The sequence below is a fragment of the Rhipicephalus microplus genome, chromosome X, assembly GCF_043290135.1.
Source record: "Rhipicephalus microplus isolate Deutch F79 chromosome X, USDA_Rmic, whole genome shotgun sequence".
Lineage (NCBI taxonomy): Eukaryota > Metazoa > Arthropoda > Arachnida > Ixodida > Ixodidae > Rhipicephalus > Rhipicephalus microplus.
The window spans coordinates 24,788,932-24,801,114 of record NC_134710.1 but is presented as its reverse complement, the minus strand read 5'-3'; the positions used below and the strand labels follow the sequence as shown (position 1 = coordinate 24,801,114).

Sequence of the window (12,183 nt, the reverse complement as noted above, 5' to 3'; positions counted from 1 at the left end):
TCCATAAGCACAGTTTCGCCTCAGCCCATGACACATACTCGGGAATTCCGCGAAGACGACTGCAGTGAATCAGACCAACCATGGCCTCCGAGATGCCGGGCGCGCGACGAAGCCATGGACCAACATGCCCGTCACCGCACGGTGCCACGTGGCGACGCCCCGCGTCACGTGTCTGAAACACAACCTCCCGCAGCTCGTCGTAAATACTCGCGGAAAGAGGAAGAACGCACGTCAGGATAAAGCCCCTAAAACTTTACGTCAGGCGCCTATCCTCGGCAATACTTCTGTTTTACAGGCGTCGTCACTGCGACACGCCCTTGAAGGCCTTTATCGTCACTTGCAAGATTGCAACCTGCTTGATATGCCGATTTGCCCCACCGCGGTGGTCTAGTGGCTAAGGTACTCGGCTGCTGACCCGCAGGTCGCGGGATCAAATCCCGGCTGCGGCGGCTGCAATTTCGATGGAGGCGAAAATGCTGTAGGCCCGTGTGCTCAAATTTGGGTGCACATTAAAGAACCCCAGGTGGTCGAAATTTTCGGAGCCTTTTACTACGGCGTCTCTCATAATCATATGGTGGTTTTGGGACGTTCAACACCACATATAAATCAATTAGGATGTGGATTTATCAGACTAACACCCAAGACGGATGATTTGATGTGATGTTCATGCGGACAAGTTTGGGCGAAAATCAGGACACACAAAAACACTTGAATGAGCGCAGAAAACTGCAGGAATACTAAGCTCGTCTCATGTCCTTTCTAACAACCCTTCCTCAATCTCTTTCAATGTCAGTACATACGCGCGCTCCTCAACGGTAGCCGTTGGTATGCCTTAGTTGAGGGAGTGGTCATGATGTGGCGCCACATGTTGCGTATAGGGCTTGCTTGCGTCACAGGTGCGTCCCAACGCTTTCCCACCGAGATGCAATAGACGTGTTTCGCTATTAAATATCATACACAAACTGGTACCGTAACTTCCATAGAAGCCCATGGGTCTAGTAGTCGGCGGCTCGTTGCCACGGTCACCATTTACGTGAGGAGAAGAAAACCAACCCCATACGAAAAAAAAAAAAAATATGACGTCACAACTAGAAGTGGTAGCGACGTCGCGCATTTGACCTACATGGCGCCAATTTGAAGTTTTTCTTTATTGCTGACGCCTTTACGTGCCTTTATTCATACGCGACATTATTGCGCCCTGCAGCTCGCTAATTGCATGACAGAGAAAAAAAAAACAAAGATTAAGGAAGCAAAGTTGTTTCATCAGCCAAATGACGTACTCCACAATATGCACAAAAATCTTCGCAGATGCAATTTTGACACAAATGTTCACGAGCACAATAGCGTAATAGCTCGCAAACTGCCAATCATCGAAAACCACTGCAGCGAGACGGTACCTTTGAAAATATAGCTTTGGAAGCCGCAGAGTACAGCGTCTCGTTGCTTAGCGTGTCGCGTTCACCGTCACCATACAGGCGAGGGCACGCCGGCCGTGCGCCAGCGAAAGCAGTCGGTAGTCACAGGAGCGGCTATCTACACATTCTGTGAGCTAGTTCACTACTGAAGCTCAAACTTCTGAAGGTACGCACGAAACCAGCACGGAAACGTGAGCGATGCCTCGTTGACCTGGGAATGCGCCGATCCAATTGAACACGCTTAAACTAAACAGCTCTGATAGAAAATTACCAGGATACGCCCACCCTTCCGCATTTAAGGCACTCGGCAAAAAATTGAGGCGATCAACCATTAATCCAGGTTTGAGATACACCGTAAAGCACGTTTACAGTTAACTTTGACATTTATAGTAAAATTGCGACAATTTCGAGGAAAAAAGAATAGTTTTTCTTTAGTTTTGGTTGTTTGTTCCATCCTCACCTATAGTCGCGCTTCAATCGTCACGCGGTAGTTGATGTCTGTCGCAATAGGTTTCGGACCAATTTTCGTTTCGACTTCCGCGACTCATTTAGATTGACCTTGTCATACGTCTGCAAGATTTGTATTTCTTTTGTGTGTGCTCCTCCTTCGTCGCTCGAAGCAATTGTGCCACCGCCTCGCAGCGCTGTTAAAGCCAGCGCTTCCAGCAGCGTCGAAGTGAGGCTTTCCCCATTGGTCGCCCGCATAGCGCCACTAACGGCTACACGCTATAGCAAAACATCGTATCGCTTACAGAACCCGCGTGATCGCCAACACTGTGAACACAAGGAATACAAGACGCGCCACCCCTATAGGATCTGTATACACAACTGAACAAAAATTTAGTAGAAGAAAAACCACGACGCGATTTGCCTCCTAGACGCTCTCTCGTTATATACGACATTTGGTTTTCTTTTAAACGTACAAAAAAATTGCTTTTACTCAATTGAGGACGTTGATGCTGCGGGAAATTTCTGAAAAAAAAAAAAAGATGCTGCTATTATGAAAGGTGGTTTTTCAGACTGCATACTGTGACGCTGCTTGACTTTTTTTTTCAACTGTATAGCCATCGATAGATAGTCGCAGTGTACAAGAATACCGAGGGGGAAAAAACATGCCAGACGAACTGAGGAACAGGGAGGCATGGCAGACACGACGAAAAAAAAAAAAAAGACAACGCAAACAGGGGGGAAAATGGGCGACTATTGAATATTAAAATAAAACTCAGAACATTATGAACAGGCGACGGTTATGCAATCACGAAATCTATATGACAGGAGTACCTGCGATGCATCTTCAGCGGACATACAAATTCAACGCGTATACCGTGCCAACTTCGCGAGAGACGATTGCCAGCGGAACACGGCCGGCCGCGACAAGAGCTTTCCAACTTTTTGGCAGGGTAGGCAATAGGGAGTTTTAGAATACCGTTTGCAAGCGCTGCGGGCGTAGCGGGCGCCATACGAGTTTCAGAATAGCGTTTGCCCTGCTGCAAACCGCAACGCACGGTTGCAGCGACACCGTAGCCTCAAAACCAGCGCTTGTGGGCCACATGCGGGCCGCCATCCCCGCACGCAATTTCGGATTGTCTGCGTGCAGTCCGCGAACGCCGACTCGCGTTACGACGCATGCGCAGTGGCAACGACCGCACCACCGCAAGGACTCGCGGTACTTCCTAATATCGGTGTTAAACGCGGACATGGTTTGCCAAGAAAGGTGTCCATGAACTCCGTAACAATATAAACACCGGTCATTCGTTGTAGCAACCTACACATGATTCACTCATGAGTGGACTTGGTAATCCTAACAGCCGACGCCTAACCATCGAATGGCGACGCGCGGCAAGGAAGAGCAAAAAAAAAATTAATATGATGCGACACAATGACGAGTCTATATGGTGCACAGCAGTAAACGTGAAGTGTTACTTATCAGCAATAGCTGATAAGTAACACTTCACATATCAAACGCACAAAAAAGAGCGCTATGCATGCGTTTCGAGCACCTCATTTGCGCTGCGGCAGAGTATTGCGTTTGTTTCATTAACATTAAATGCTACAGCTGCGTCTCCTGAAGCCGCATCCAGAACGCGCGTATGAGATAAACAAAGCTGTAGACACAACCGAAAATGAAGTAAACAAGTTTACTCGTCACAACTGCATTAAAGAAAGGCGTTACTGCCTTAGGTTGTTTAATCAATTAGCGTCACAGTTTCCGAAAAAAAGACAAAAAAGGGGGTGCGAGAGGGGGGGGGGGTTACTTAATCGTTATTCCACGGTCAGAAATACTAGGTAGCACGTCTTTATTGTAGCAATAGAAAACAGAAAAAAATTAAACGTCACAATTTACATACAGCTTATAGAAGAAGAAAAAAAGCTGTCAACAGAAACACTATATAGTTTCACGATAAAGCTTTCAACAAATCTACAGGCCTTTAGCAATATTAGTGGCCTATTATTAATATTAATGCTTGAGGTTTTTACGTTCCGAGACCACCACATGATTATGAGAGACGCCGTATAGTGGATGGCTTCAGAAATTTCGACCACCTGGGGTTCTTTAACGTGTTCTTCACTAACATGGCCCAGTATACACGGGCCTCATATAGCGATTCACCTGCATCGAAATACGACTGCCGCGGCTGAACCCGCAGACCTTCGGGTCAGCAGCCAAACACCCTATAGCCACTGATCCACCGAGGCAGACTATTAGTGACCTATAATGTTACTCACATCCGATGCGTTCGATCACTGTGGGCAACAGTGCAGTTAATATTCTCAATAAATTTTGGTAAAATTAGAGACCAAACTGGACTACCGTTATACGCTACATCTCATGCAAAGATAGCGCTGCTCAACTTTCGACAAATGTATAGCAATTAATTTTGAAATAAACGTGGTTTTCCGAAATACTCGATGTGAGCTTATATTGAATAAAAGTAAAAAAAGACATGATATAAAGTTAGAAAATTTGGCACCCGCACTTTCCTACGGGGAAACTCGAGTAAATGCGTCGCAGAGTGGTGGGAGCATCGCGTGAATGTTGCGTGATTGGGAATAATTTGGGAATGCTTAATTGTTACTTCGTCTCTTATTGAATGAAGGACAAGGCTAATGCAAGGAGGAGCGTATAGTTAGTGTTCCTTCATTGCTTGGTGCCGTCGTAGTATTGGACGGAGAGGAGACGCCCTTGCACTGAATTCCAAACAACGCGCTCCGCCGCTTTATACACACCGCTGGTGTTCAAAGGAGACGAGGCAGAGGCAAGACGCGAGCCGAGCATTGCGCAGTGTGGACGGTGCCGACGGAGATGCGCGGCATCACGCGACTAAGAAATGATCTGCATTAAAGAAAGGGCATTCTACAAACATGCCCACAAAACCCTTAATGACGCAAGCAAAACATATCTTTTTTAAGCCTACGTGACTATTTGCCATAACAATGGCGACACTATGGGGGTGGGGGGAGATAACGTAGAAGCAGACTAAATGCAAGCTCCGTAAGACTGAATGTAATGTGAGAATGTAATGTAAGAATGAATGTAAGACTAATGTAAGACTAAATGTAAGCAGACTAAATGTCGCTGTCCAACCCGCAGCAAATTTGCGTAGATACCCTATCACAATTGCTTAATTACGTGACGTAAATCACTTCCGGCGTATTTCAGGCATGCATGTGATTATCCCATATATAGCTGAAGTTTTTGTCGTTAGCTTTCGATAAAAAAACTTGAGCTTCCTGGTAAATTTAAGCGAAGCTTCCAAATCATCCCTGCTTAGCCAAAAGTAACATTTTCAAGAGGGATGTGGTATTTACATTAGCAGCGAGAACACACATATAGCCAGAATAAAACCCGCCAAGCGCCACTCCGTGACACAGATGAATAACAGGCAGGGCGAAGCTTGTATTTATTATTACGGTGAAATGTGACAATTCAGTCACGAAAAAAAATGAAGCTCACGTTACCCGTTACAGCTTAAAAATGGTAACGAGTTATGTTTCTATGGTACGAAAAAAAAAAGCAAAGTAATGCCATACCGGTAACACCACCACTTGTAGCACTGGTGATAGCAGTGGAACAAATATTTGTAAAAACGAATGCACCTCCATTTGTGGAACGGCCGAAAGAAGACGAAGGTATCTATGGTCAAGCTGGACTTACCCGCTCTGACAACCACGCACGTGAGGCCAGCTTCGGGTCACCTATTATACGGTCTGAAACAGAACTGACACTCTTCTACAGATGCATCGACAGAAGTGTCCTATGCTGGAGGCGAAACGGCAAGACACGCGGAGGGAAATGAATTTGCCAACTGTATACTCTGAAGCCGATCGCTCGGACACAGAGGACGGCAAAGCACGAAAACACCTCGTCTCTGCAGTTGCCAAAGGCCGCAACTCAGCAGGAAGAGTGCCTCGACTCGGTTAGCAAAGTGCGCCTCAGGAGCAAACACACAATTCGCTCGGGAGAAAAAAAACATCAGCGGCCAGACTGTTTGCTCGAGCTCAGCGGATCGCCCCTGAAGCGCAAGCAAATTACGGAAGAGTGCGCACGCAAAATGCGACGAAACAATGAAAAGTGCAAAGATCGACGAGACACGCCGTTTTTTTCGCGAAGCGCGCAGCGTTGTTTTGAGGCTTCCACTGCCAAGCTGGAAAAAAAAAAACGCGAAGTTCGGCAGTATATGAAGAAGAAGAAGCCGTACCTGTTGCGAGATGGGCCCAGATGGTGCGCTGCTCGTCCGTCACTCGGTCGGTGCTGCAGATTCGCGCGGCGAGTCGGCGCCTGCGGAAGGAGAGCCAAAACCGTCAAGTTCAGCTTCTTCGCACAGCACGCGAAGGCAAGTGATGCACGAAAAACACACGCGGAACAGTATTCCCCTCAAAACCACATCGTCGCGCGGGAGAGGATCGACCCGTCGCAGTCCGCTTGCAGCGTCGTTGCGTCACACACGCGACGGCGGCGCACGTTGCATCCACCGAGAGAAAACTCGCGACTGCAGCGGAATCGAGAAAAGAAAGTCCCGCGCTGTCGAAGGAGCGACGAGAAGTGAGAGAAAAAAAGAGAAGACACGTGATGTGCCAAGCGAGTCGTTTCTGCTGAGAGAGATTTCATAAACATCCGCGAGAAGGCGAACGTGGGGCTGAATACGATCGAGCAATTTTTCTCAGAGGAGAGGATCAGCGGCGCAATCAGGCTGACCGGTGGCACGCGCCGATGGCCAGTCGCCGGAGAGTGGGGGGGGGGGGGGGAGGCATGCCGCGAGCGACGGGTCCCCAGAGAGTGCGCAATATCGGCCCGCACCAGATATCGCCGCCGCTGCCAATCGGGGCGCATACCAGGAAAAGAGAAGAGGCGAGCACGGCCGGAGGCAAGCCGCCGGCCTTGCCGGGTTTCCCCCTAAAACAGTCAGTATTCGCTAGACAGTGAGAGCGCGCCGCACACAATAGCAGCTTTGGCGATTGACGCATCGCCGGACCGGTCGAAGCGGGTAACGGAATAAGTTCTTAACGGACAAATGAAACCGCGCATAAATCGAGGCAGCCGCTGCTTGTGTCAGCACATCAATCATTCGATATTCCGAACATACACGTACGCAAGGTGGCGGCTGGGACGGGAACGTCCCCGTGTGTGACAAGCGGTTTTACACGCGTGTGGCAGATGCGTGACGTCGAGTCATTATGCGCACAGTTTTTTTTTAATTAAATCCACCGCATGCCACGCACCAACTGCGTTTGAGTAGTTCCGGATGAGAGCCAAAACGGTGTGCATTCAAGGAGCAAACGATAGAGCGAGCCTCAAGTGGTGGTGGTGGTAGTGGTTAGAAGATGAGAAAAGGCACCTAATTTCTGCAACCCGGTCGGGAGCACGGCGCAGTGCCTGCGGTGAAGGGAAAAGGGAGAAAAGTGGAAACAAGAGAAAAGATTAAGTGAGCAGTGGCACGGTCGTCAGCAACACGAGCAGCAGTCCAGAAGCAAGGGTAGCGGTGGCAAGGGGCCTGTCCTCAGCGATAAGAGCCTCAAGTCGCATGGAACAAGCCCTTGCTCTCGGCAGACCCACAAATGGGAAGGGCCGGCTCTGTCCGCAACTGCAATCCATTTGCACGCAGCTTGCGCACGCCCAGTGCGATGCGGCCGCACAAGGATTTCTTTTTCCATTTCCTTGTTTTTTTTTTTTCTTTCAGGAAAGCGTCTTTATGCCACAAACTAAACGGGCCCACGATGCCAGATTTCAGAGGAAATGCATATAGCGCATCGACGGTGACAAATTACAGGCGAGAAATAACAATCTATTTCGAACCTTCATAAGAGTTTGTTATTCCTTCCTGCTCATTTTTTTTTACTCTAATATTTCTCACTTTGAATTCCCTACGCGTGTACGATAGGTATCTGTTGATGTTCTCTCAAACTGTATCAGTTTGATGTTCTGTATAATGCGTCGAACTACTCCTTTCCTTTGCTATTTTTGCCTCCAGAATTATTGTTAGCCAATAATAGAATGTACAAGAACGGTTATATTTCTGCTTTCAGCCACTTCATCCTGTATGATAATATGTATTTATTATATGCGATCATTTATTTTGTGATGCCCACCTTACCCAATCAATGCCTACAGTTTGAGAGGACTCTCTAAATCGATAAATAAATAGATCGTTCTTCTCCGCGATAGACATGAGAAATTACGAGCTTGTCGAGTTTCACGTGCCAGTGGGGTTATTCCTGCTCTTTAAAAAAAGTTCCCAATCACTTTCAAACACTGCAAAGCAATCGATCTCACTGCCCATGCATATTCACTGCGATTACTCTCCCCCAGAGCAAAATATTTCGCAGAAAATAAATTTACCTACAATGTCACGAACCCCATGCGAAGCCAGGAGGACAAAGTTCAGACAAATTAATGTAAACTAATCTCATATATTTCATCGACGCCCTGATTCCGCAGTTTCTGCATGACGGCTGATACTTCAACTGAATCAAACGCCTTCTCGTCATCTATAAAGGCTATGTATAGTGGTTGGTTATATTCTGAGCATTTCTCTATTACCTGATTGATAGTATGAATGTGGTCGATTGTTGAGTAGCCCGTTCGAAATCCTGCTTGTTCCTTTGGTTGATTGAATTCTAATGTTTTCTTTACTCTTGCAATTACCTTTGTAAATAGCTGGTATACTACAGAGAGCAAGCTGATCGGCCTGTAATTCTTCAAGTCCTTGTCATCTCCTTTCTTATGTCGATGAAGTATATATAAACATCCTCGAACAAATCTACAGGGGATCAACTGCTACCGTAGTGCTTCCTAAAGAAAGCAACAGAATACCAATCAAGAAGGGTGTAAGGCAGGGGGACACAATCTCCCCAATGCTGTTTTCCGCGTGCTTACAGAAGGTTTTCAGAAGCCTAGAATGGGAACAGCTAGGGATAAGAGTTAATGAAGAGTACCTTAGTAACCTGCGCTTCGCCGATGACATTGCATTGCTGAGTAACTCAGGCGACGAATTGCAACTCATGATTACGGAGTTAGACAAGGAGAGCAGAAAGGTGGGTCTTAAAATTAATATGCAGAAAACGAAAGTAGTGTGCAACAACCTCAGAAAAGAGCAGCGCTTCGAGATAGGTAGTGCACTTCAAGTTGTAAAAAAATACTTTGTCTACTTAGGGCAGGTAATAACCGCGGAGCCAAACCACGAGATTCAAGTAACTAGAAGAATAAGAATGGGGTGGAGCACATTTGGCAAGCACTCTCAAATTATGACAGGTAGTTTGCCACTATCCCTCAAAAGGAAGGTATATAACAGCTGTATCTTGCCGGTACTTAGCTACGGAGCAGAAACCCGGAGACTTACAAAGAGGGTTCAGCTTAAATTGAGGACGACGCAGCGAGCAATGGAAAGAAAAATGGTAGGTGTAACCTTAATGGACAAGAAGAGAGCAGAGTAGATTAGGGAAGAAACGGAGGTTAAGGATATCATAGCTGAAATAAAGAAGAGGAAATTGACATGGGCAGGACATGTAGCGCGTAGACAGGATAATCGCTGGTCATTAGGTCATTAAGGGTAACTGACTGGATTAAGGCAAGCGGGTTAGGGGACGACAGAAGTTTAGGTGGGCAGATGAGATTAAGAAGTTTGCGGGTATAAATTGGCAGGAGCAAGCACAGGATCGGGTTAACTGGCGGAACATGGGAGAGTCTTTTGTCCTGCAGTGGAGGTAGTCAGGCTGATGATGATGATGATGATGATGATGATGATGATGATGATGAATCTCATCGACGTCATCTTCATGCTGCCTGAACAGTCAAACTTGCAACGCTGTAGAAAGCAGTGCTTGACTTCCTTATATCATTTTGGGGTTCTTTTTTATTGAATGATATATAAGGAGATGTTGGCGCACAATTAAGGCGCCGGTTATTATTTAGCCTTGAGTGAATATTGGACATACATACTAAAGGAAAAATAAGGAGCAGTAGATGGAAAATAAGACACAAGTACACATATGTAAAAACACACGGACAAGGACATATCAAACAAAACCATCACAACGTGTAAACAAATGTCCGAAAGTCAATCCATAATGTTTCTATAATAATGTATCTGGTTGTCATTGAACCCAACCGGCACAACACAACAGTACACACGTCTGGTTCTTATGGGGATGAATTCGCTCATGTGGACATCAGTTGACGCATCATCATCATCATCCTCATCATCATCATTTATTTTCCTTTAAGGGCCTCTGACGGGGTATTACATAAGGGGGGGGGGGTCGAACAAGGATACACAGAAGCAATTCCACACCGCAAACATAAAGTAGGTTAAAATTCAAGAATCGAAATTGCATGGCAATAGTAAAAACATAACTCGTTATACAACTAATAGTACGATTACAAAAATGAGAGAAAGGTAACTGGCTACACAGAAACTACGACGGTGCGGTTGTAAAATGAGTTTCTAGTAAGGTTTTAAACTTCACAGTATTTCGTTCGTGCCCTTCAGCACACGCACATTATGGGTGCGTGCCATACAATACTGCGTATAACAAGTGGTGCGTGTGCTATATGAATGAAAGTTCTTCCTTATTTCTTAGTAATTACCAGATATCTCGCTGTGTTTCTAAAAAACAAAAAACGTTGTAACACTTTTAGAGTTTTAGTGTAAGGATCCGGCTGGCCAAAGGCCCAAAAGTTTCTTGACACTGAATGGCCTGCGCTCTAGCGTCAATAGTTCCGATTCAAGGCGGCGTCTCGGCGTGTCATGATGTGGGCAGTCGATAAGACGGTCACATACATCTTTATCCACAAATCCACATTCGCATTCCGGAATTTGAGCTTTGCCAGCAATGTGTGAGAAATGTTTTGTGGATACGTTGCCTAGCCTTAACCAGTGAATAAGTGTTTCCGTACTTCTATGTCATGCATGCTAGCGTAATTTTGAATGAATGCGTCAATATGATATGAATCACAGCTCTTTGTGCTTTGGTCAAACCAAGCAGTTTTACTCATTCGAAAAATTGTCTTTATAACACTCCACAATTCATATTTAGAGATTGGTAAACAAACAAAAGCATCTTTACAATGTGCTTGTCGTGCAGCTTTATCGGCACCTTGCCCGGAATGTTACAGGTGTTCACTGGAATTTGATGTCGTGCTGAATTTGGCTTGCTTTTGTGAGCTTTTTAAGTGTTTCGTATGTTACACTATATCAGTGATTACTGCCGTGTTTGTACTAGAAAGTGATGGCGATGCGGCCGGAGAACCATTAAAAAATACCCATCTTCTCGCGTATGCTGCAGAGTTCATAAACTTGATAGCAAACAGAATAGCGAATATCTCAGCTGTAGCAGTCAACCTGACGTCGAGCGAGTTAATTTAAACGATTCCTGAAGCTATGGTATAATAAACGCTGATGTCTAAGAGGTTGGAATACTAGAGCCATCTGTGTAAAAATGTGTGTATCCTGGACACCGCATGTGTAACTGGTAGAGCGCTATGTTGTTGAGCAGCTTGAATGGTCATGTCTCTTATTTCTGATGATACCATCTACTGAAAATTCAATGCTTGGTGTTGTAAGCAGCCACGGATGATAGTATATTTCAAAGCTCATTCCTTGGTAATTTATGGAAGTTATTCTGTATTTTTTTCATTAACAATGATTTTATCCCTTCGTAAAATTTCCAGTGTCAATGGGGGGCTCTTTCTGTAAGCGAAAGAAATGGCGGCATCTTTCGAGTGTTCTCATGACGGGTGATTGACAAGTCTCCGAGGCTGGTTGTCTGTTAGATTTCATTATTATTGTGTCTAACAAGGAAAACGAGCCCTTTAATGTAGGCTGCTGGATGTCGCTCGTCGAACAACTGGACAGACGCGCAGTTCCCTGGTCTAGGAAGTCGCTCTTCTGAAGTACGGTAAAGGCCGTGTAATACTTCTGCAGAGTAGGCATTTTCTTTTGTCGTATTGAAGCATTGAGAACAGCGATCATATATTATATAGATCCACCCCATTATGTACCACAAAGTCTGCGGAGTATATTCCCAACCGCATTTACCACACTTTCGAGTTTCCTTTATGTGCGGTGCCCATGATGGCTGACGATTAAGTATTAATGCGGCAAATCGATGCTGTGTCACAGTCATTAGCGGTTCTCCTTCTAAAGTGAGATTGAAAATTTTCAGCTTTCTCCCGGTGAAGGGCAACACACCACCAGAACCATTCGTTTGTGTGCACCAGAATCACTACTCTTTCTCTTAAGAAGGTGGTAATTGATATTTATGCCCTCTG

At 45.8% G+C, this 12,183-nt stretch overlaps 1 protein-coding gene across 6 annotated transcripts in view; it reads right to left on the bottom strand.

Moving 5' to 3' along the window:
- Ae2 (anion exchange protein Ae2) overlaps positions 1-12,183 on the bottom strand; it is a 289,588-nt gene that overhangs the window by 183,628 nt on the left and 93,777 nt on the right. For 5 of the 6 annotated variants that reach the window (XM_075881985.1, XM_075881984.1, XM_075881990.1 and 2 more), the window contains one exon: positions 6,116-6,195. The gene's annotated coding sequence lies outside the window, so the exon portion shown is untranslated. Of the gene's footprint in view, positions 1-6,115; positions 6,196-6,274; positions 6,456-12,183 lie in introns of those variants that run through there. The other variant, XM_075881988.1, reaches the window with a different exon arrangement.